The sequence below is a fragment of the Aethalodelphis obliquidens genome, unplaced genomic scaffold (genome assembly GCF_003676395.1).
Source record: "Aethalodelphis obliquidens isolate GAN/ISIS:26980383/991018 unplaced genomic scaffold, ASM367639v1 scaffold7, whole genome shotgun sequence".
In the NCBI taxonomy this organism is placed as follows: Eukaryota; Metazoa; Chordata; class Mammalia; order Artiodactyla; family Delphinidae; genus Aethalodelphis; species Aethalodelphis obliquidens.
In genome coordinates, this window is record NW_020837951.1 from 6578378 (window position 1) to 6599666 (window position 21289).

The window sequence follows — 21289 nt, forward strand, 5'->3', positions numbered from 1 at the left end:
TGGATAAAGACAGAGGATGGGGGCTTTCCTGGTGGCGCAGTGGTTAAGAGCCCGCCTGCCAATGCAGGGGACACGGGTTCAAGCCCCGGTCTGGGAAGATCCCACATGCCGCGGAGCAGCTAAGCCCGTGCGCCGCAGCTACTGAGCCTGCGCTCTAGAGCCCGCGAGCCACAACTACTGAGCCCACGTGCCACAACTACTGAAGCCCACTCGCCTAGAGCCCGTGCTCCGCAAGAAGAGAAGCCACCGCAATGAGAGGCCCACGCACCGCAACAGAGACCCAATGCAACCAAATATAAATAATAAATAAATTTTTTTTAAAAAAAAAGGATGGATGTGCAGTGGAGGCACATGAAGTTGGGTCTGGAAGCTCTGAAGAAGCCTGAAGCATCCCCTGTGGCCGACCTCCAGGTCCAGGGTCAGCCAGCCGACGCCGATGTGGAACCCGGGCGGCTGCTCCTCTCTGGGCAACACTGGAGGGCAGGGCACAAGCAAAGGCCACATACCTTGTGTCTAAGTATTTACAAGTTATAAATCAAGCTACCGAACTACTAAATAAAATACGTTCTGTCCTCCTTCCCTGACAAATACACCTTCCTAAGGACAAACACCCCTGGAAGGCTGGGTTTGTAATTAGAAGTCTCGGGCCCCTGGGGTCCATGCTGGAAGTGGCAGCACGAGGAGAGGCAGCCCTGGCCTCCGGTTTCCACTCAGTTCCTCTTTTCTTTCTGCGCAGCTTTTGCTCTTTTCCATGAGGGGCTTTACGAGCTCGGGTGCTGACGCTCCAGCCTGCATGAGTAAACTCTGCCCACACCCATTGCAAACAGCCACCTCTTGGCCACCCCTAGGAATTGGGGTACTCAAACAGGCAGCTCAGACCACCCCCAGGAGGATGGACCCAGGAAGTGGGCTGGGGGGCCTTGAGCAGGGAATTCCATGGTCTCAGGTGCCCAGATCACAGATTCCTGGCCCCATGAGGAAAGGCACAATCAGAAAAGGGCCAGAGTGCCGCTGTCTAGACTGGGACTGGGGTCTGAGGACTGTGCTGTGGTCCCCGGGCACTGCTGCAGACTGGGGTGGCCCAAGCTGGACGCGGCGCTTCCCCTCTTTTTGGAACTTGCCCCTGACCATCACTTCCAGCCATGCACCTGACCCTGCCCAGTTCCCAGGTGCCATCGCTGACTGCTTCTCCCCAACCCCCAAGCCCAATACTTACCAAGACCTAAGGAGCTTCCCACTTCAAGAAGTCAGCTCCCTTCACCCTGTGCCCACTGCCCCTGCCCCAATCCAGGCTGGGCCCCCAGCTCCCACTCTCTGCTCACCTCCCTGCCCAGTCTGCCCTTTATGTCCCCCAGACAGATCTTTCTAATATGCAAGCATGATTGATCACTTCCTTCCCTCTCTGGCTCTCCAGGCTTTCAGAGTAGCATTCCCAGGCTCTGGATATCTGGTTCCTCTCAGCTTCTCCTCCCCTCCCTTCACCTTCGGTTCTAAGATCCAGCCATTTGGACCTTCTCTCCAGTCTGGACAGCTTTATGTCCTTTCTGCCCCAGGGTCTTCAGGCATGTCATTCCCCTCGCCTAGAACCATGCTTTCCGCTCTTCATTTTGCTAATATCAGCTTAAGAGTCCCCTCCCCATGGGACCCTGCCTGAATCCCCGGATCAGCAGAAGTGACACCGTAATGAGCCGATTCTCTCTGGAGTTACCCATTTCAGGTGTTTCGCATCTGGGCTGCAGGCGCCAGGAGGGCAGACTTGGTCTGTCTTGTTCACTGCTCCATCTTCAGTGCTGGCAGAGTGACTGGCCCAGAGTAGGTGACGCTGCAAGTTCATTGGACAGATGGGTCTGCACTGGGCTAGAAATCGGACTGATGGGAGCTCCTGCAAGCCGCGAGGTGCAGCCCCCAAAAAATATATATAGAAATCAGGAAGCTGAGAATGACAGTATCCATTGCACACTGTATACCAAGCCCTGCTTTTATTCATAGTGTATGCTTATTTCTCACAGCCATTTTTGAAATAGGAACTATTATTCTTCCCATTCTACAGAATGAGAACACTGAGGCACAGAGGGTTCAGAGACTTAGGCTCACGGCTGGCAAGCAACAGGCCCAGATTTGAACCTGGGCAGTTGAGTTCCAAAGCTCAACCACCTCCCTCTTCCCATCTAGTCCCAGCTGGGCCAGTACCTTGCTGTGGGTCCCTGGGCCACTGTCTCTACCTCTCTGAGCTGAAGATTTTCTGTCTGTGCAACATAGGGTTGCCAAAGTGGTGATCCCTGAGCTCTCTTCCAGGCTGACACCCTGGGGTCTCATGACGCTTCCTGGCAAGTTCCCCTGATGATCTGCCCTTTGGTGAGTACCTGCTCTCAGGCCCCGTCCCCAGGTCTCAGGCCAAGGCTCTCTGTGGGGGTCCTATGGGTGATGCCCAAGGAGTTGAATGGATGGAGAACAGTTGGGTGTGAGTTAGGCAAGGCAGGTGGGGGTGGTCAGTACTTAGAAGCTGTGGTCAATTTTCCTTTTTTAATCAGTGAGCCCCAGAGGCAGGAGGCAGGGTCCATGGCTCCCCTCACCAACTTGACCCTGTGGTTCTAGAACTCATCTCTATTTGAAACGTTCCACCTCGGACGGGCAGGAGCCCAGAGTACTCGGCTGGGTAACCAAACTGTCTTGTCATCATGGCCAGCTGGTGCTGGGCCTGCCCCTCCCAGGGACTGCACATACCCTCCAAGAGCTGAGCTGCCAGGTACTGGGGTTCAGGCAGAGACAGGAGGCTAGTGGTCCAGGGGGCCTGAGCACGGCAGTCATGCCCAGGGGGCACTTGGAATAGACTCAAGCTTGGGTCCCCATGCCAGAGGGGACACTCCACCACATCTCGGGGACTCATCACAACAGCCCTGTGGGATATGTACCCATTTTCCAGAGGAGGACACTACATGAAGACTCAGAGAGGGACAGTGACTTGCCCAAAGTCACACAGCCAGGAGGAGGAGTCTGAATTTTGCTCTTAATCACTCTGCCCCCTGCTTCAGGCAAAGGTGTTCAAAACACATTCGTAGGGACTTCCCTGGTGGTCCAGTGGTTAAGACTTCACGCTTCCAGTGCAAGGGGCTCAGGTTCGATCCGTGGTCGGGGAACTAAGATCGCACATGCTGCGTGGTGCGGCCAAAAAAACAACAAAAAACAAACACGTTCATAGACAGAATGAGTATGAGTGAAGTGATAAGAAAAGTTCTGGAAGAAACTCCGGGACACAAATGCAGGTCCGCGTAAGGGAGTGGTTTTTTGGTCCTGTTTTTGGCCGCACCACATGGCTTGCCGGATCTTTGTTCCCCGACCAGGGATTGAACCCGGGCCACGGAAGTGAAAGTGCCGAGTCCTAAGCACTGGACCGCCAGGGAAGTCCCGATGTAAGGGAGTGTTTATAAATGCGCATGCGTGCCCCTTCTTCACCATCCCAGCATCCCTCCTTCCCTGCCTTTCTCATGCTGCCTTCATGTATTCACTCCTTAGACCCTAAGCTCCATGAGGGTAGCAGCTGATTCATTCCTCACCATGTACCCAGGACATAATTCCATGCCGGGCACACGGAGGTGCCAGTGAACCCCGGTGAATGAAAATACAAGGGACTCCAAGAGCAGCGCGTGGCCGCTCCGTACCCCCCCATTTCCGTGTGCCCTTTCCGTCTCCCCGCTCTGGCCTCTGTTTCTCCATCTCTGCCTATGGGGTGGTGCATGCCACCCTGAACCTGAGCTCAGGTGAGCTGCTGGGCTCCTGCTGGGCCAAGGGAGGGGCCCTAACACCCAAGGGGCAGTGGGGACGAGGGTGGATGCTGTGAGGTTCTACGCTCATCTTCCCCATCTCCTTGAAGAAAGCGGGTAACTCAGTTCCTTCCCCGCGTCTGCCTTTCTCCCCTCCTTATTCTCCTGACTCTGGTCACTCTCCAGGAGAGGTCCACCCTCCTTCTCTACAAGTAGCTCTACAAGCTACTTGTCAGGAACCCCAAGCAAACACCCCACCCCCAGGGCTTGGCACAAAGTGTCCCAGGGACCCAGTTTGCCAGAAGGGAAGGGCATGACCAGGACACTCAGTTGGGGAAGGGCTCACACAGGGGATGAGTTGCACCTACCACAGCTCAGTTCACTCACAAACTCGGCCCAGCAGGAACCCAGTAGCCCTGAAATAACATCCACTCTGACACTTCTGAGTTTCTGCAAGGCACTTTCAGTGTGACCCCATTTTACAGATGAGAAAGTTGAGACTATGGAGAGAAGTGACCTCAAGGCTCTGGTGCTGTTCAAGTCACCAAATATTCCTGAGGCACTGGAGGGGTGGTGGGGGTGAGAGGGTGTGGGGGTGGGGAGCATCTAAGACACTGTCCTTCCGCTCCAGTAGCTGTGGTCTGGGTGGGAGTGTGGCTGACCAAAGCCCAGGTAAGTGTGTGTGACCTGAAGGTGAGAGGGCCAGGCCTGGAGTGACTCTACTGGGAGTGAGGACAGCTCCTGGCACAAATGGGGGCAGGTACTCACTTGAGAGGACCTTGATGGAGGTGGGACTGGGACAATGTTGGCCATGGGAGGGGGTCACGGGTCCAGGCACTGACTGAGCCAGAGTTGGTGCAAGGCCCTGTGCTGGAGTGGAGGAGAGGAGGGTGGGTCCCTGCCCTCACCGGAGTGCGGAGGGTAAATGCCATGGCGGGGAAGCAAGATTAGAGTCTATAGGACCCAGAGGAGGGGCACCACTGTTGAAAGGTCTGTGTGTGAATGTGTGTGCGTCTGTTGTGTGGCCAGGGTACGTAAGGTGTGCACATTGAATGGTCTGTGTGATATGGGTGGGATGTGTGTCTGCGGCCTATGGCATATGGAGTGTGTACACACGCAAGCGTGTGTGTGTGCCTTGGGGTGTGTCTGTGCCTGTGTGCTGGTGTGTGTGTTGTGGGGTGGTGGTAACTGGGACACTCCCCAGGGGAAGAGCTAAGGAGAGATGGCACAGGTGTTAACCAGGAAAACAGGGGAGCAGAGGAGGTGTTCCGGGCAGAGGGAGGGAACAGCACATGCAAAGACCTCTAGGCAAGAAGAGGGCGCCCAGAGCACTGGAGTACTTGAAAGAGTTCCAGTGAGGCTGGGGGACGGGTAGGGCGGGTCTCTTTCTCTGATAGCTTGAGGGTGTGCCGGGCAGGAGTGCGGGTGGGAGTTGGGGGGGAGGGGGTGCGCCGAGAGGGTTCAGCCGCACTGACCAGGCGGGAAGGGCGGGCTGGACCAGGGGCAGATGCTGGGTGGTGGTGGGGCCGCGTTTGCGTAACAGCCAGAGCCCCGGCCACGCACATCTGGGAAGCTGTGTTGTCTGGGATCCCGGACCTGAGCCTAATCCGGCTCAGCCGCTGAGAGCAGTAGCTAGAAGGTTCTTAGTTTCCTGTCTATAAATTGGGTCCCGAGATTATATGTCAAAGACCCAAGAAAGAGCCTAAGAACTGTCCACGTTTTCAGTGCAGTCTGTGTGTGTCTCTGGTGAAGGGTGGGGTGGGCATTTGCTAACAAGCTTTCCCAGCACCCCAGGAGGCCGGAGATGCGGAAGATGGCAGCCCTGGCACAGGGCTCAGCTGTTAGTACCTGGCCTGAGGGCACAGAGGAGGGCATGGGGTGGGCGACGAGAGCCAGGATTTCAACCCAGGTGACCGGACTCCAGAATGGCCCTCTCACCTGACTGCGGTAGGTTCATAATCTGGGTCACGCGCTAACAGCTGCCCCAGAGCCTTCACTTTGCGTAGTCTTTTCTTATATATTTTATCCTTTTTCTTATTTCTTGCTAGATTATCAGTCGTGATTTAGAAATGAGAAAACTGGCCAGGACTCAAACCCGGGCGGACCTGCTCCAGAATGCGCCCCCTTCCCCCACCTTGTATGTATGCAGCCGGTTTTCCCAGCATATGCGGAAACGGCCCTCAACTGCAGGTGGCTAAGAGCCTGCGGCAAGGCAGAAAGGACTTGGGCCCGGAAACTCAGCTCTGCTGCCCACGTGCCGTGTGACCTTGGGTGAGTCTCTTTCCACCTCTGGGCCTGGGTCTGTGCAATTCCCTTACTGAGTCTGGGAAGATTTGTTGAGCACCTGCTAAGTGGGAGATGAGACCGACGTCCAGAGAGCCTAAAGGACTTGCCCAAGGTCAAGCAACCCGCATAATGCGACTCGGATTTGAACCTGGAACCCCAGTGTGTGCCCTTCAAGGCGGCCTACTCCAAAGCCTCCAGGAGTGCTGTCCCCGCCCCTAGCGGCCCGCAGCGCGGGGCTCAGGGGCCCCACGCGGTTCCGGGCCCGGCCAGCCTGACGTCAGGCCGGGGCCAGCGGGGCCTAGCTCTGCACAGACAGACGGCGCGGGCCGGACCGGGGGCGGTGATGACTCAGGGCCCCGAGACGGCCGGGAAGCGGAAAGTTTTGTGCAGATGACATCACCGGGCCGCGAGGGCGGGAGGGGGCCGGCTCCGGAAAACGGCGGCCTGGCGGGCAGCCCGGCCTAGGGCAGGGCGCGGGAGGGCGCGGGCGGGAGGAACGCGGGGTCGTCACGCTCCGCCGCGCCGAAAAATACCGACCCCCCTCACCCCCGGCACCCCGCTCCCAGCCCCCGGCCCGGGATCCAGGCCCTGGAGCCCGATTCCGCGCTTGCCGGCGAGGAGCAGGTTCCACCCGCCTGCTAAGACGCCGCGCTCCCCAGCGCTCCGGAGGCAGCCGCATCCATCCTGCTGCGTCCCTGCATTTTAATTACCGCCGCATTAATATTCATGAGCCGGGACTCGAGGGGGACCGCGGGCTGTCATTTCCCTCGCCCGCGCACCCCCGCACCCCTCTTCCCCGGCTGAGTCGTGGGCTTTTTTCCCTCCCGCTCCCAGCCCCGCCCGCGCCAACAGTTGGTGCACGGCCGATTTGGGGTGTGTGTGAGCAAGCATGAGTGTGAGCCGGTGTGGAGGCCGTGGGCAAGGGTAAGGGCCGGGTGGGGAGGACCTGAACGCGGCATGGGGGGCGGAGTGAGAGGGTGGGATGTGCCCGCGAGGTCTAAGTGTAAACGTGTATGAGTGTGGTTGTGTGCCTGTGTGTCCGCTTGTGTGAACGTGTGTGCCCGAGGGAGCACGGGCCTGCGTGTAAGCCTGTGTGAGGGCTTGTGTGTGTGTGTGAGCGTTGCCTGTGTTCCTCTGGGCAATCCCAAGGGCTGTGTGTAAGTCTGGGGGAGGCAGCTGTGTGCAGTCTGGCTTGGGGCTGGGGGAAGGGTCACAGGGTCTGACTGTACAATGGGGAAACTGAGGCCTGGGGAGAGGCTGGGCCTTGTCCAAAGTCACCCGGTGAGTGAGTGGCATGGAGGGCCCAGAACCCAGGGCCTGGGTGTTGGGTGTTTTCTGCTCCCTGCTCTCCTGTGCCGTTGTTTACAACAATGGCAGACAGAAGGTGCTGGAGCTGGTACCTCTCATGTGCTCTCCCCAGCAAACCTGTGCCGCAGGGGCTCCATCAGGCCCCTTTGCAGATAAGGACACTGAGGCAGTGGTCTAGCAGGCGAAGGGTGAAGCTGGAGCCCAGAGATGTCCAAGTCCACAGCCCCTGGCTTTAACACCCATGCCATGCTGCCCCCTGTGGAACTGTTTGTGTGGGTCCCCTCTGGGATGATCCGGGGGTACCTGAAAGTTCTTCAGGACCGCCAGCGCTGCAAGGGCCCAGGCATCAGAGGGGGTTTCACCAGAAGCGTGGCTGCTTCACCGTGGCATTCCCAGTGCCCCAACTTGCCCCCCCCCCCCCCCCCGCTTTGAAGCCTGCGCGTGCTCCCCGCCCCAGCCCCCAGCCCAGGCACATCAGGGGCTCAACAGGAGGTCTTGCTTCACAAGGGAGCAGGCCACAGACTTCAAGGCTCCTGGCCCTCCTCCTTGGGCCTGGGGTCAGGCAATCACTCATTCATTCATTTGTTCATCCAACTGATGCTTAAGTGCCTACTGTGTGCCAGTTACTGTTCTCGACACTGGGGATTCTCTGAGTTTAGGAGGAACCCATGCCACTCTGTTCCCAATGCTGGTCATCTCCACCCTGGGGTGGAGGTCTCTGGGCTCTAAGAGGGGATTTTCTGTGCTCAGGCTCACTTGGGGTGGGGGTCTAGGGCACCTGTGCACAGAAGACAGTTTCCCACCCCCGGCCTAGCCACAGAGGTCTGCGTGCACACACAGTGGGTGGGCCAGGCAGAAAAGGGCCGCCGTCTTGGGGCTAACGCAGGGCGGAGCAGACCAGGCTAGGCAGCCTGGATCTTTGCTTCCCTCTCCTTCTGGAATGTGTCCTTCTCCTTCAACTAACCCCAGGGGCTGGCCAATCCGTCTTTCCCTGGGTGAGGCAAGGCCTCCCTCCCTCTCACGTCTACCCTGCCCCAGTCCTGCCCTTCTGAGCACCCAGAACCAGCTGTTTCCTCCTCTCCGCCCACACGGGGCTGGGCTGGAACTCATCTCCCAGCCATATCCCCTGAGTTTTCTCCTCCCCTCCTGGGAACTCTATGGGAACATAGATAAGGGGACAGGAGGGACAGTCTGGGGCTCTCTGGAGAGGAAGCGTGGTTTCACTGGGCTCCACAGGTCAAGTAGGTGTTCACCCTGTGAATGGTGGGGAGAAGGGAGGAGAGGCATCCCCGGCAGTGGGAATGGCTCAGAGCGATGGCTGAGGCCCCTCTTCCGGGAACCAGAGCAGGCCAAAGGCCCGAGATCTGGGGAGACCAGAGGGATAGATTTTCTCCTAAAGAGCTGGAGGCAGTACAGCCTAGTGGTCGGGACTCCCGGGTGAGCCCACCCTGGGTGAGACTCACACTACCGCCACCACTGTGAAGCTTGGGCAAGACTCTGAGCCCCATTTCCCCATCTGTCCAATGGGGAGAGCAACATATATATATATATATATATATATATATATTTTTTTTTTTTTTTGCTGGATTGTATTCAGATTAAGAGACACTGCCCGTAAAGCACCTAGCACAGTGCCTGGTGCTCCTACATGGGACAGTCTGTCCTCAAGGACAGAGGGAGGCCCCTGGGATAACTGTCTCCATATAGCCCAGAATGGGATTTAAGGCTCAGCCTGTGTCCCACAGTGGGGATGAGTTTGCTAAGGACAGTCTTCTGGGGCGAGTAGGGACAGGCTGAAGCCATCAGTCAGGGGAGGCTCAGGCTCTAGGTAACAGGAGGGTCTCCAAGCCCCACAGCCCCTGGCCTCACCTGTAGATCTCTGAGAAGGTGCTGCCAGATGGCCCATCACTCAAATCGCCGGAAAGCCATCAGTCAGAGGTGGCCTGGACCCACCCATCCTGGCTCAGTCCACTGCAGTCTTCTATGTCTCTGTCTCCCGGCTCTTTCCTTTGCAAATTTCTTTCTTTCTTTCTTTTTGGAATAGACATACCTGTACAGGTAAAAGAAAAAATTTTTTAAGGAAGTGCTGCAAAAGTTCACGCAGTACATCCTCACCCGTCCTTCTAGTTTTTTTGCACGTATGTTTCCAGGACATTTCTCTGCCTACAGAACTGTCTTTCTCCAACTCCCGCAGGATCATACCCACCTCTGCTCAAAGACCTTCAGTGGCTCCCTACCTTTATACAGCAAAGGTAGCTTTTCTAAGGCTTTTAGCAACACCACCCCGAGTGTGTTACCTCCTCTCAGGCTGCCATGCCTTTGCCCTTGCAAAGAGCCTCCACCAAAATTCCTCTTCATTGCAGCAAACCAGGCTTCCCTGTTTCTGGGCCTCCTCCCCCAGCTCCTGCCCTCCCTGCCCCCGACCTCACTCCTGGTGCCCTGCAGCCCCGGAGGTTCTTTTATGGTGGTGCTTTTCGCATTTAACTTTCACAAGGGTGTTACTGGAGTCGTGTGTTCTCACTCAACTATGAGTTTCTCGAAGGCTCTCCGGCCACCCCATTCTTAATTTTGTTGCCACCTACCTCGACGTCTTACACATAGTAGGTGCTTCAAATGTTTTATTTTTGAAAACATTCAACTTGCTTTTTCTTTAGGGACTCAGGCTCCAAGCCAGCAGATCAGGGTTTGAATCCTGACTCTCTCATTTCCTAGCTGTGTGTCCTTGAGAAAGTGAATTGACCTCTCTGAGCCTCAGTTACTTCATCTGGAAAATAAAGTCAATAATAAAACCTCCCTCCAAGAGTAACAGTGAGATGACAATGTATGTAAAACACCCAACATCAGCCTGAAGCAGAGCGCCGCTGACACGTTCTACTCATTCGAGTTATTCAGTCTTATTCAGTCTCATTCAGACTTGCCCAAGGCCACCTGTCCAGTTGTGGGCAGCACAGGGACTCAACTCCCATCTCTTCCTACTGCAGTGCGCCCAACTTCCCGCTGATGAGTGAGGCTCACAGGCCACTGTCTGTTTTGCAGATAGAACAGGGTCCAGAGAGGCTGGTCACACAGCCCTGTGGGCAAAGCAAGGATCAGTGCAGTCTGTGTGTCTGTCTGCCAGGTCCCTGGTGGGTTCCCCAGTCTGTCTGCCAGGTCCCTGGTGGGTTCCCCCGGCCACTTCCCCACAGCCCCAGTGAGACCCACCATCCTGATCAGAGCCTCTGGTCCTCCTGGTGGTCAAGGAATCAGCAAAGTGGGCCTCTTGGAGGCCCGGTGGCCCCTACAATTGGGACAGTCAATAAAGCAAAGAGCCCCCACTTGCGGGATGCTCACAGTGACCCCATTATCCCATCTTCCAGGGGCGCTCACTCAGACTCCTGCGGTACAGGGGCTTGCCAAAGGAGGGGTATGGCCAGCATTCTTCCTCCCCCAGCCCTCAGGACCAGCAGGACCGTGGGCTCTTGCCTGGGCTGTAACAGCACTGGGGCTGGAGCTGGGGGCCAGGCGCAGCCCAGGGTCGGGGGTGCTTCCCAGGTCTCGAAGATCATCTGGGGGCCCTTCCCCAGCCCTGGCCCCGCAGAGCCTGCCCAACTGCGTCTCTGAGCCGCACCCAAACTCTTCCCGGCTTTGCCAGGGAGACTGGAAATTTCTGCCCAGCAGCTTCTCTGGGAGGATTTCGACACGGCTCATGGGGGACGGGGAGGAGAAGCCAGGCTGCTGCGAGGCTCAGCATTCTCACGGCTCTGCTTAAGAGGACAGGGAGGGGGGCTTCGCTAGGCCTTGGTGAGTCCTTCAGAAATAACAGTAATAAACAACCAGCTCCAACAACAGCGACTGTGTATTGAGCACTTACTGCCTGCCAGATCCTGTGCTAAGTCAAGACTGGCCTAACGGAACCTTCCAGAGTGCAGGCGAGGCTGGCACTGTTACTAACCCATCTCACAGGTGAGCAAGAGGATCCGGTGGTGAAGGTGGCTGCCCCAGGCTACACAGCTGGAAGCTGAGGCCAAACTCTGGAACCCAGTAGGTGCAGGTCACTAACTGGCTGGGAGCGGGCAGGGCTGGAAGGGGCCCAGGGGAGGCTGGGGTGGGGGAAACACTAGGGCCCCCTAAAGGAAACTTCGATACACAGAAGTTAACCACGGCTCGACCGCGATCTGCAGTCCAGGGGAAGGCCTGCTTGGCCCTGGGGTCTCTGTTAGCATCTAAGAGTGTCCTCTTCCTACACTGAGTCCCCCTGGAGACCTCAAGGGGTCTGGAAACTTCTCCCTACAACCAGTCTTGGTAAACCAGTAATTCCAGACACCTCCCACCCCTGCCCGGCCCTGGGGCTGTGGGCGTCTGACACTGTGAGGTCAGATGCACGGGCCTGCTCACTGCGCTCCGGGGTCCCTGGAAAAGCACCCCAGTCAAATTCAGCCAGTGGCTAAGGTGCCCCTACAGTGTGCCTGGCCCTCAGACCCCAGGGCTGTCAGCAGACCCAAAGTCACAACCCGGGGAGAGGTGTGAAGGGAGAGTCTCAGGCCTTGGGCAAAGGAATGGGGCGGGGGGCGGGGGGAATCAGACACCCCGCAGTGATGACTCTCACTGGGCTCAGGTCCCCCACCCCTTAAACGGGCAAACCGATCCCTTCCCTCCCAGGCAGCTGAGGCTTCAGTGAGCTCCCAGGAACAGCGCAGGGAGGGAAAGGGGCCACCCCAGGCCTTGCTCCCCGCTCCCTCGTCTCCCCCACCACCACAACCCCCGCCCCCGGCCGGGCGCCGTTCCCCACCCGGGGCCAGGCCGCCGAGGGCGATGCGAGCAGGGCGCGGCAGCGGCGCGGGCCCAGGCGCCCAGTTCAGCGGAAAGGAATGTCTTGCTCGGCGGGGGAGGCCGCGGCCCCCGAGGCCGTGTAAACCCCGCCGCCCCTCCCCGGGCCTCATTTATTGCGGCTCTAAAGCCGGGCTCGTTCCGCCAGCCGGGCTGCTCCGCGGGTCCGCCGCATGACTCACCCCCGCGCCCCGCCGCCCACTCCCGCCCCCCTCCCGGCCGCCACCATCAGACCCTCTAACAACCTTTGCCCAAAGTAGGGGAGGGTCTCCCAATGGAGGTGCCCGCGCCCCTGCCCGCCGGAGCCCACCGCCCCGCCCCCACCCGCTGTGGCGCCCCCCCTCCCCTCCCAGCGCCGCCCGCCCGCTCCCTCCCCTCCCCTCCCCTCCCCCCTCCATAACTCAAAAGCTTGTCAAGCTGGTTCCAGACTCCTGGCGCCGGGCTCCGCTCCAGGAAAGAAAAAAAGGAGAAAAGCAAAAGGGAAAAAGCCGGCGCGAGGGAGCGAGAGAGAAAGAGAAAGGCCCGCAGAGCGAAACTGCGTCCCCGGACCCGCTCAGCTCCGTGGTCCCCGTCCCCCCAGCCCAGCCCGGCTCCCCTAACCCTGCTGGGGAACCCCCGCACCCTGGGGGCAGAGGGCGCGCCCGCAACACTGATCAATTATTTATGGGCGAATCAATTATTCAGCTGCCCCGGGAAGGGGAGGGGCGGGTAAGGCCGGGGAGGGGGAGAGCGGCTGCGGAGACCACCCCCCGGGAGGTCGCGGCTCTCCCGCTGGGCCTCGGGGGTCGGCAGGCGTCCCCACGCCGGGGGTCCTGTTGTGAGAAAGCTGCCTCGGGGTGGGCTCCAGGAGGAGCGCGGGGGAATCCGCAGAAGCAAGATAGCTGAGATACCACCCAATTAGATTGGGGAGAGGGGTGGAGAGCGGGAGGCTTGGGTTGGAAAGAGCTGGCTGGGGATGGGGTGGGTGGCGTGGGAAGAGCCCGGCCTGTGAATTCTTTCCTTTCTTACTTCATTCATTCCCATGTTTATTGCGAGCCCACTGCATGCCACTGTGCCCAGAGCCTAGTGTGGCGGGTGGCAGGAGAGGGTTAAGGGCAGGAATTTGGAGTTAGAGCTGGGTCCAATTCCTGGTTTGTACTGTATTCTCTCCAACTGTGTGCCCTTTGGCAAGGGACTTGCCCTCTCTGCGTCTCCACTTCCTCATCTGCTGGATGGAGAAGAGCAGAATGAGGAATTGAAGGAGGTGGTGTGAGGTTTCAGTAAAATGGGGCACTTGGGCAGGGCCTGGCACAGAGTGGGGTCCTCTGTTCACATTGAGGGGAATATGCCAAGGCCCCCAATATCCTTCCCTCTCCCCTGTCCCCATCTGTGAGTCCTGGAGAACCTGCATCTTTCCCTGCTTTCAGACACTGAAAAGTTATTATCAAAGCCAAGGACTCTGCCCAGGGCTCTCACCTCTGGCAGGCTTCTTACTAGCCTGGCCCTTCGAAGGCTAGTGCATAAGGCAGCTAGAGGGGTCCGCGTGCGCCTCAGTGGAATCCGCTTTCTCCCCGCATCCTTCCCTCCTCCAAAGCCTCTTCCCTTCCCCATGTCCCCCATTCTCCTTCCGATCTGCTCCTCCCTGCTTCCCATCTGGGCTGGAAAGGTTTGGAGCCCTGAGGCCATGGGGACAAGGGACTGTCAGAATAGGCGTGGGGCTCAGACTCCCCTGTTCAGTGTGTCAGTATGTTTTCCGTCCAAGGCTCAGGAGCTAAGGAGGCTTCTGTTTTCAGACTCAGGATTGCCAAGGGGTTTACTGTCTTCTCACCAAATCTTACAGCAGCTGTATCAGGTGGACCTGGACAGATTCCGGTTTTGTGGGGCCTGAAGCTTTTACAATCTTGGGGACCCTGTTTAAGAAAAATGATGCAAAGTTATGAATACACAGTTAAACCCGGGGCCTTGACAAGAGTCCCTGAACCTGAAGCTTCATTAGCTTCTTGGTAAATTGCTACTGTAGGTGGGGGACACAATTATTCCTTCGCAGAGGTGGAAACAAAACCTGAGAGAGGGAAGTCGCTGGCCCAAGGTCACCCAGCTGAAAAGAACACCGCAGCTGGGATTCCAGCCCAGGTCTTATGCTACAGGCAACACCCTGAACTGCCTCAGTGCACTCACTTACCATCTTACTGCCTCATCCACTCTGTGTCATATCTCACCTGTCCCCACCATGGGTCCAGCCCAGGCAAGGTCAGGGAAAGCAGCCTTTGTCTCCAGACCAGCCCGTGCCCTCCGTCCCAAGGCCTTCATGCCCAGGGGCTCCAGCCTAGGAGACTTTCTGTCTTGTGACAACAACCACACAGTACCAGGAAGTAGGTCTCTTCTAACCTTTCCATTCCCACAGCTGTACCTGCTCATTCCAGAACCCAGGCTTCTCAACTGATGCCAAGGAACATCCGCTGTTAGGTGGTAAGCTCCCAGGGGCAGGGGCTGGTTCCTTCTCCTTCGGCAAAGTATTTCCAGCTCTCAGCACAGTGCAGGCTGTCAAAGTGAATTTAGTGGTAACGTCTATTCCCAGCTCAGGGAGGGGATGGGGTGTTAGGGACAGAGGAGACTTTGTTAAATTGCAGATTCCTGGGTCCCTCCAGACCTACTGAATCAGGCTCTCTGAGCACACGGCCTGGCACTCTGCATTTTAAAACTCCCTCAGGTGCATCTCAAGCTCAGTAAAGTTTGAGACTCACTGACCCAGGGGCCAGAAAGCACAAAATGCTGTGTCTCGACCAAGCTCCTCTCACAAAGGGGATTCATCTCCCCTAATTCTGGACAGTTTTACCTGTGCACCAAGCTCACCTTCCAGCTGAGAGCTAATTGTTTCTAACACTTACTAAAGACCTATTGTGTGCCTGGGACTGGATCTTAGACTTCAGACAGTTGACCTGATTGGACACTCACAAAAGCCCTAAGAAGTAGGGACAATTATTGTCCCCATTTTACAGATGGAGAAACTGAGGCCAGGGGAGGCAAAGTGACTTGCAGATGGACAAAGCACTGGGGAACGAGGAGGTTGGAATAGGAGAGCCGTCTGCAGGACCACTGGCCTCAGTAATTTACAAGGGTCTCGTGAGAAAATCCTTAGATGAGAATTTATACACTGCCTATGAATGGCTTGGAGAAATCAAACACGCTACAGTCACTAAAGGGATCTCAGGCTAAGATGTGCAACAAAATTAGGTGACAGACCCCAAAGAAATCTAATCAAGTAGGCCTCTTCTCCCTGGTATCTTTGGAGTCAGTGTTCTGGGGAATGGGTGTTCGCAGAAGGATTTGCTTCAGGCAAATCTTTGCCTTTTCTCTGCCTGCAGTTCTGGTACAAAAGGGAAAGGGCCAGGCCAGCAAGAGGAGGGAACCAGGGCTGGTGGTAGGCAGGCAGGCTGGCACTGCAGGCCAGCATGGCTCCCTGGGCTATCTGTAGGACCGTATCATGTGATTCCCGCCCCCCCAACCCTGGGCCAGTGCTCTGTGCAAACACAGCCTAACCCTCTCCTGCTCCAGTAGGATGATCAAGGCACTGGGGAGGTGTCAGGTGGGGAGGAGCTGATTTAGTGGCCTCTGTTCCTGGTGCCTGAGGAGCTAGTTGGGGCAGAGGGTGTGGACTTATTCTGGGAAGACCCAGAAGGCAGAACTAAGGGAGGTCACCCAGAGGTCACCCAGAGGGGTCTGTTTTGCCTCACAAGATAAACTGTCTAATTGTCAGGGCAGACTTGTAGGTAGTGAGTGCCCCACCTGGGGAGGTATTCAAGGACAAGTAGGGCATATGTGTGTGTGTATGTACAGAGCCATGACTCAGGAAAAGGATTGGCTGAGGCAACCTTGAGATCTTTTTCAATGTTGAGACTTTGGGAATTTCCATTCTTAACATAACTGACCTGCCCAAGTGGGGCAGATGGGAAAAATTAACAGAGACAGAAGGTAGCCACAGGTTAAGGTGCCCAGAATGGGAACCCACAGATGCTGGAAAGGCACCCAGGGGCACGGAACCAAGCCCCCAGCCCTTGGCCTTCCAGCAGAGCTGCCATTTCTTTGACATTAAGGTGTGCTGCTTTCTCTTGCAGTCATCTGTAAATGCTCATTAGCTCTTCATGATAGTGATTAATAATAATAGTAGTGATAACTGACAATCAATAACCGTAATACCCATAGCATGAACTGAGCACTTACTGAGACAGACTCTATGCTAAGCACTTTCTATATAAACCTGTATAATTGACATGACGGTCATACACGCAATGTCCTTACTTTTAGTATCATTCCCATTTTACAGATGAGGACACTGAGAGCTGACATGTGACCCAGGACTCAGAGCCAGGCTCAGGAAGTGAGCTGGGAAATGCCAGCAGAGGTCCAAGAAGAAACATGCTGCCCTCCCACTGTGGGGCTGCTTCTGCCCTCAGTGGCCAGGGACTCTGGCCTTTCCCAACCCCAGGGGTACACAGCAGCAGAAACTGGCATGGGAATAGGGAGAGGGGACCATCTCCTCCAATGCCCTCATTTTATACCAGGGGAAATGGGTATCGAAGAGAGGAAGAGACGTCTCAGTCCTCCACGTGGGCTTCTCCTGTGCACTCCCACCTCCTACTCCTCTTTAAAAGTGATATTTTAGAAGTTATTAGTGGTAGCTTATTAATAAGAAAACATTGTTAAAGGAATGAGAAGACCTGCCACGCGTCAAGTGGTTACCATGTGCAGGTGACGTGTGCGGGGATCGTTTGCTCACCTGTAATGGGGATGATAACGATGTTTCCCCGCTGACCTCACGGGAGGGGTTCACGGTTAAAGGTGACAGTGAACGTGACGCAGCTCTTTATAAACTGGAGGACACTGCCACCGTGACCATCTTTGGGCATAGAGATTAGAAGTAAGTGCTGAGGCTCCTATCAGGGAAACTGACCAGTATTTAGGGCCCAGAGCAATCAGTTCTTCCAGTGTTAGATCCTCCCTAGAAAGCCCCCCATTCATTTATGCATCTATCTGCCTGAAAATCATGTACTGAGCACCTGCTACGTGCAGCAGTATGTCCAGCCCAGCAGCTTTGAGCACAGGCTCCGGGTCAACCCTTTCCTGTCCTGAGTTCAGATCTCAGCTTCACCGCTCTCCAGCGGACGTGGCCCTCCCTCTGGGACCCTCCGTGTCTCCTGTTAGGATGCAGCCCGGCTGCTCTAGCAGAACCCAGGGAACAGCAGCTGAAGGAGAGAGGAGCCTCACGTGTCAGTCTAGGGGACTCTGTGCTGGGAGCCGGTCCAGGGTCTGGGCTCTCTCTGTCTCTTCCATCCCATCGGGGATTGCCTCCATCCACAAGGTGGAAGATGGCCACCACCTCCCCCTTCCCATTCTTTCCTGTGTGTGTTGGGGGGGACCCAGGAGGTGGAGACCGCTCCTCCCTTTTAAGGGAGAGCTGGACAGTGCCTAGATCACCTCTCTTGTATCCCATTGGCCATAACCGATCACATGACCATGACTAGCTGCAAGGGAGACTGGGAAATGTAGTATTTAGCCTGGCAGCCCTGTGCCTCAGTAAAACCCGGGAGAGGGTGTTCTGTTACTAAAGGGGAGATGGCAGAATGGATACTGGGCAGCAGCCAGCAGCCTCTGCCACGTAGGATTCAGGGAGGTGCCCTGGGGGAAGCACTCAGCACAGGGCCAGGTACATGGCTGGTGCTCGGGAAATGTGCGCTATCACTGGTGTCACAGGTGAGTGCTTTGCACTTTCCCAAGGGATACAGAGACCCGCTGAGAACCAAGCCCTGGAACTGCTCTGGCTGCCTCGTGGGGGCCTCCGTCCCGTGCCCTGCATCCTCTAGGTGATGGAGAGAAGCACTGAGAGACAGCAATCCTCCACCCAACCCCTCAGGACCAGGCTGGGGAGTATCTCAGGCCTCCTCTTTCCTTTCAAAGAAAGAACAGGAACGTGGCCTTGTCTTCAGGGCTTGGGGACATGGAGAGATGGGTGACATTGGGGGCCTTGCAGCTCTGCTGCACGGCTGCCTCAACGGAGCATGGCAACCTCTGCCAGCCCAGGGCTGGAGGCTGGGGTCCACCTTGCAACACTCAGGCTCTCAAAGCCTGGGCAGAAGACCTGGCAGGTGTCTTCGTTCCACACCCTCTGAATGCGGCACTGGCTGGTTTGAGCTTAGAGACATTTCCTGCCTAAATACTGCCCTCTGGACACGAAGCCCTTCTCAGCCCAAGGGGGGCTGGTAGGCAACACAGGAGGGGGAGCACGACCTCCGGTGGGCACTGTGCCCCCGCGGGTCCAGCTCACCCCCAGCCACGGATCAGGAGGCTGTCTTCTGCAGAGGCTGGGTCCACGCTCAGGAGCTGGGAGCCCCGGATCAGATCGGTCCTGGCTCTGCCTCTTAGCAGCTGCGTGAGCCTCTCTCTCCAATCAGTGGGGATGAGAAGGGCACCCATCTCTCCATCTTACTGTAAAGATGTATAAAATAATCCATGCGAGGTGCTTGTGGAGAGGAGGAGCTCAATGAACGGTGCCTACTCAGACCAGGATTATGACTATTATTTTCTTCCATCCGTTCCACACTTTGCCTGCCCCCCACCTGTCCACACCTCCCTGCTGGCGATGCCCTCCCATCCCGCAGTCTGCACGCTAAGCATTTTCCGAGGCCCCCAGATTGGGCAGGTCCCCTGCGTGTCAGCTGGCTTTGCATTGCATTCCAGCTTTCTCCTTCCCAGCACTTTCCAAATCATGATGCATTCATTGTTGGGTGAAGCACTGCCCTCCAGACGAGGAGTCCTGAGCCAGCAGGGAGTGTGCATATTTCATTCATTGGCATAGCCCTAGTGCCCAGCACAGGGTGTGGCAGCATGGTGAGGAGTCTAGTAATTGTTGGCGGAATGAGTGAATGAGTAAATGAATGAATGGCTGGATGAGCGAAGAGGGCGTTTTGCTGCCAGCCTAAGAATGTGTATTTAAGAGCAGAGTTCAGGGACTTCCCTGGCGGTGCAGTGGTTAAGAATCCACCTGCCAATGCAGGGGACACGGGTTCGATCCCTGGTCTGGGAAGGTCCCACATGCTGCGGAGCAACTAAGCCCGTGCGCCACAAGTACTGAGGCTGCGTGCCACAACTACTGAAGCCCGCGCACCTAGATCCCGCGCTCTGCAACAAGAGAAGGTGGAATGCTTCTCATACCAACGCAATGAGAAGTCCGTGCACCGCAACAAAGAGTAGCCCCGGCTCACCGCAACTAGAGAAGGCCCGCGTGCAGCAACGAAGACCCAGCGCAGCCATAAATAAATAAATAAAGAGCAGAGTTCAGAGACTTTGAAAGACTAATTTTAATTTCAGCTCTGTCACTGACTTGCCGGTGGCTCAGAACAGGATCCTGCATCTTTTTTATTTTTTCCACTCCCACCTCCTCCCTGCTTCTTCTGGAGTTTCAGTTTCCTCATCTGGAAACTAACAACACTTCACAGAGTACGGCAAAAGGAGTCACTGAGATCATGGGGAAATAATGCAGAGATACTGAGCTCCTAACACATAGTAACTGCTTGGTAAGCGCTGGCTGGAATAATAGCTATTGTTTTTTTTTTCTTTTTTTCTTGAAATGTGGTTGATGTACAACATTATATAACAGTGACAGATGTCCAGTACAGCGACTCACAATTTTTAAAAGTTATACTCCGGGCTTCCCTGGTGGCGCAGTGGTTGGGAGTCCGCCTGCCGATGCGGGGAACGCGGGTTCGTGCCCCGATTTGGGAGGATCCCACATGCCGCGGAGCGGCTGGGCCCGTGAGCCGTGGCCGCTGAGCCTGCGCGTCCGGAGCCTGTGCTCCGCAGCAGGAGGGGCTGCAGCAGTGAGAGGCCCGCGTACCGCAAAAAAAAAAAAAAAAGTTGTACTCCATTTATAGTTATTATAAAATATTGGCTAGTCATAACTACTGTTAATGTTCTTCTTGAAGCAACAAGGGGTTTGCTCTGCACTTTTATGTCAAAATTCCCCGGACTGACCCACTCTCCTTGACTACTGGAAAGCTCAGGAAGAGCTGACAAAAACTTTCATTCATTCATTCATTCATTCATGCATGCATGCATGCATGCACATGGTGATTCAGCAAACATTTTCTGGGTATTCTCTGGGTGCCAGGACCAGGGCTGGATGCTGCTGGCTGGGGGCAGAAAGGAGGGTCCTGCACGGAGGAGAAAACCATCGAGCTCATCCTCTGTGCAAAGGGAAGTGGCTGAGACCCTCTGTCCACATCCTGTCATTTACCCCCCCACCCCCACCCCACGGCTGGTCCATCTGTGTCCTTTTCCTGTGCCTCTTTCATCCCGGCCTGGGATGGCTCTGCATCCCCACCCCACCAGCAGCCATTTCCTGCCCTTCTCTCATCTGCTTCCTTTGATCCTTTTGTCAAGAGACTCTTAGAAGCCTCCGAACCGTTGGCAATACTGGCAACCTCCGCTGTTGGGCTGGTGACCCCACAGAGGTTGGAGCCAACACGGGCTTCTCTTGGGAGGCTGCCTTGGGAGACAGATGGATTCTGGCCTCATTCATTCATTCATTCACTCACTCACTCATTCAGCATTCCTCTTTGTTCACAGGCTCCAGGCCTGTGCGGGGCCCACAAAGTGAAAAAGATAGCCGTGGTCCCTGGCCTCACGAAGCTCCCACCCCGAGGGATGACGGCCCATCCCACACCAAGGGGATTCTGAAGGGAGATGGAAGTGCGCTGTTGGGCAGAAAGAAAACAGGGCCTTGGCTCCCAAACACAGGCCTCTGCCCTTCACCCGGCACGACCCCGAGGCCTGGCTCAGGGCAGGAACCTGTCGAGGGGGCAGATGCTGTCGAGGGGCTGCGGTTTACTGAGCACTTACCACACGCTGTGCACACCAGCTCAACCGTTTGTGCCGGGCGGGGATCTGCGGACTCCTCACCCTGGCCCTGTGGGGGAGGTACGGTTATTCTCCCCATTTTATAGACAAGAAAACGGAGGCACGGAGAGATGAAGAAGCTTGCCCAGGGCCTGCGGCTTGAAGATGGCGGAGCTGGGGTCTGAACCTTGTTTGCCTGAGTTCAGGCACCACACGGTTCCACCTCTTGGTGAAGGAATGAGGGGTGGGGTGCTCCA

At 56.4% G+C, this 21289-nt stretch overlaps 2 long non-coding RNA genes across 3 annotated transcripts; one reads left to right on the forward strand and one right to left on the reverse strand.

Moving 5' to 3' along the window:
* Positions 1-267: 267 nt before the first annotated feature.
* On the reverse strand, positions 268-10440 carry LOC113619605 (uncharacterized). The gene is made up of 3 exons (XR_003432446.1): positions 9938-10440; positions 9225-9405; positions 268-1882 (listed from the first exon to the last, which is right to left on the reverse strand). It is a non-coding gene; the product is annotated as an uncharacterized LOC113619605 (long non-coding RNA).
* Positions 10441-10674: 234 nt separating this feature from the next.
* On the forward strand, positions 10675-16809 carry LOC113619606 (uncharacterized). 2 transcript variants are annotated; one of them, XR_003432447.1, is made up of 3 exons: positions 10675-11375; positions 14545-14609; positions 16465-16809. It is a non-coding gene; the product is annotated as an uncharacterized LOC113619606 (long non-coding RNA). The 2 variants fall into 2 exon arrangements; XR_003432448.1 differs by having other exon boundaries at positions 10680-11297.
* The last annotated feature ends 4480 nt before the right edge of the window (positions 16810-21289 follow it).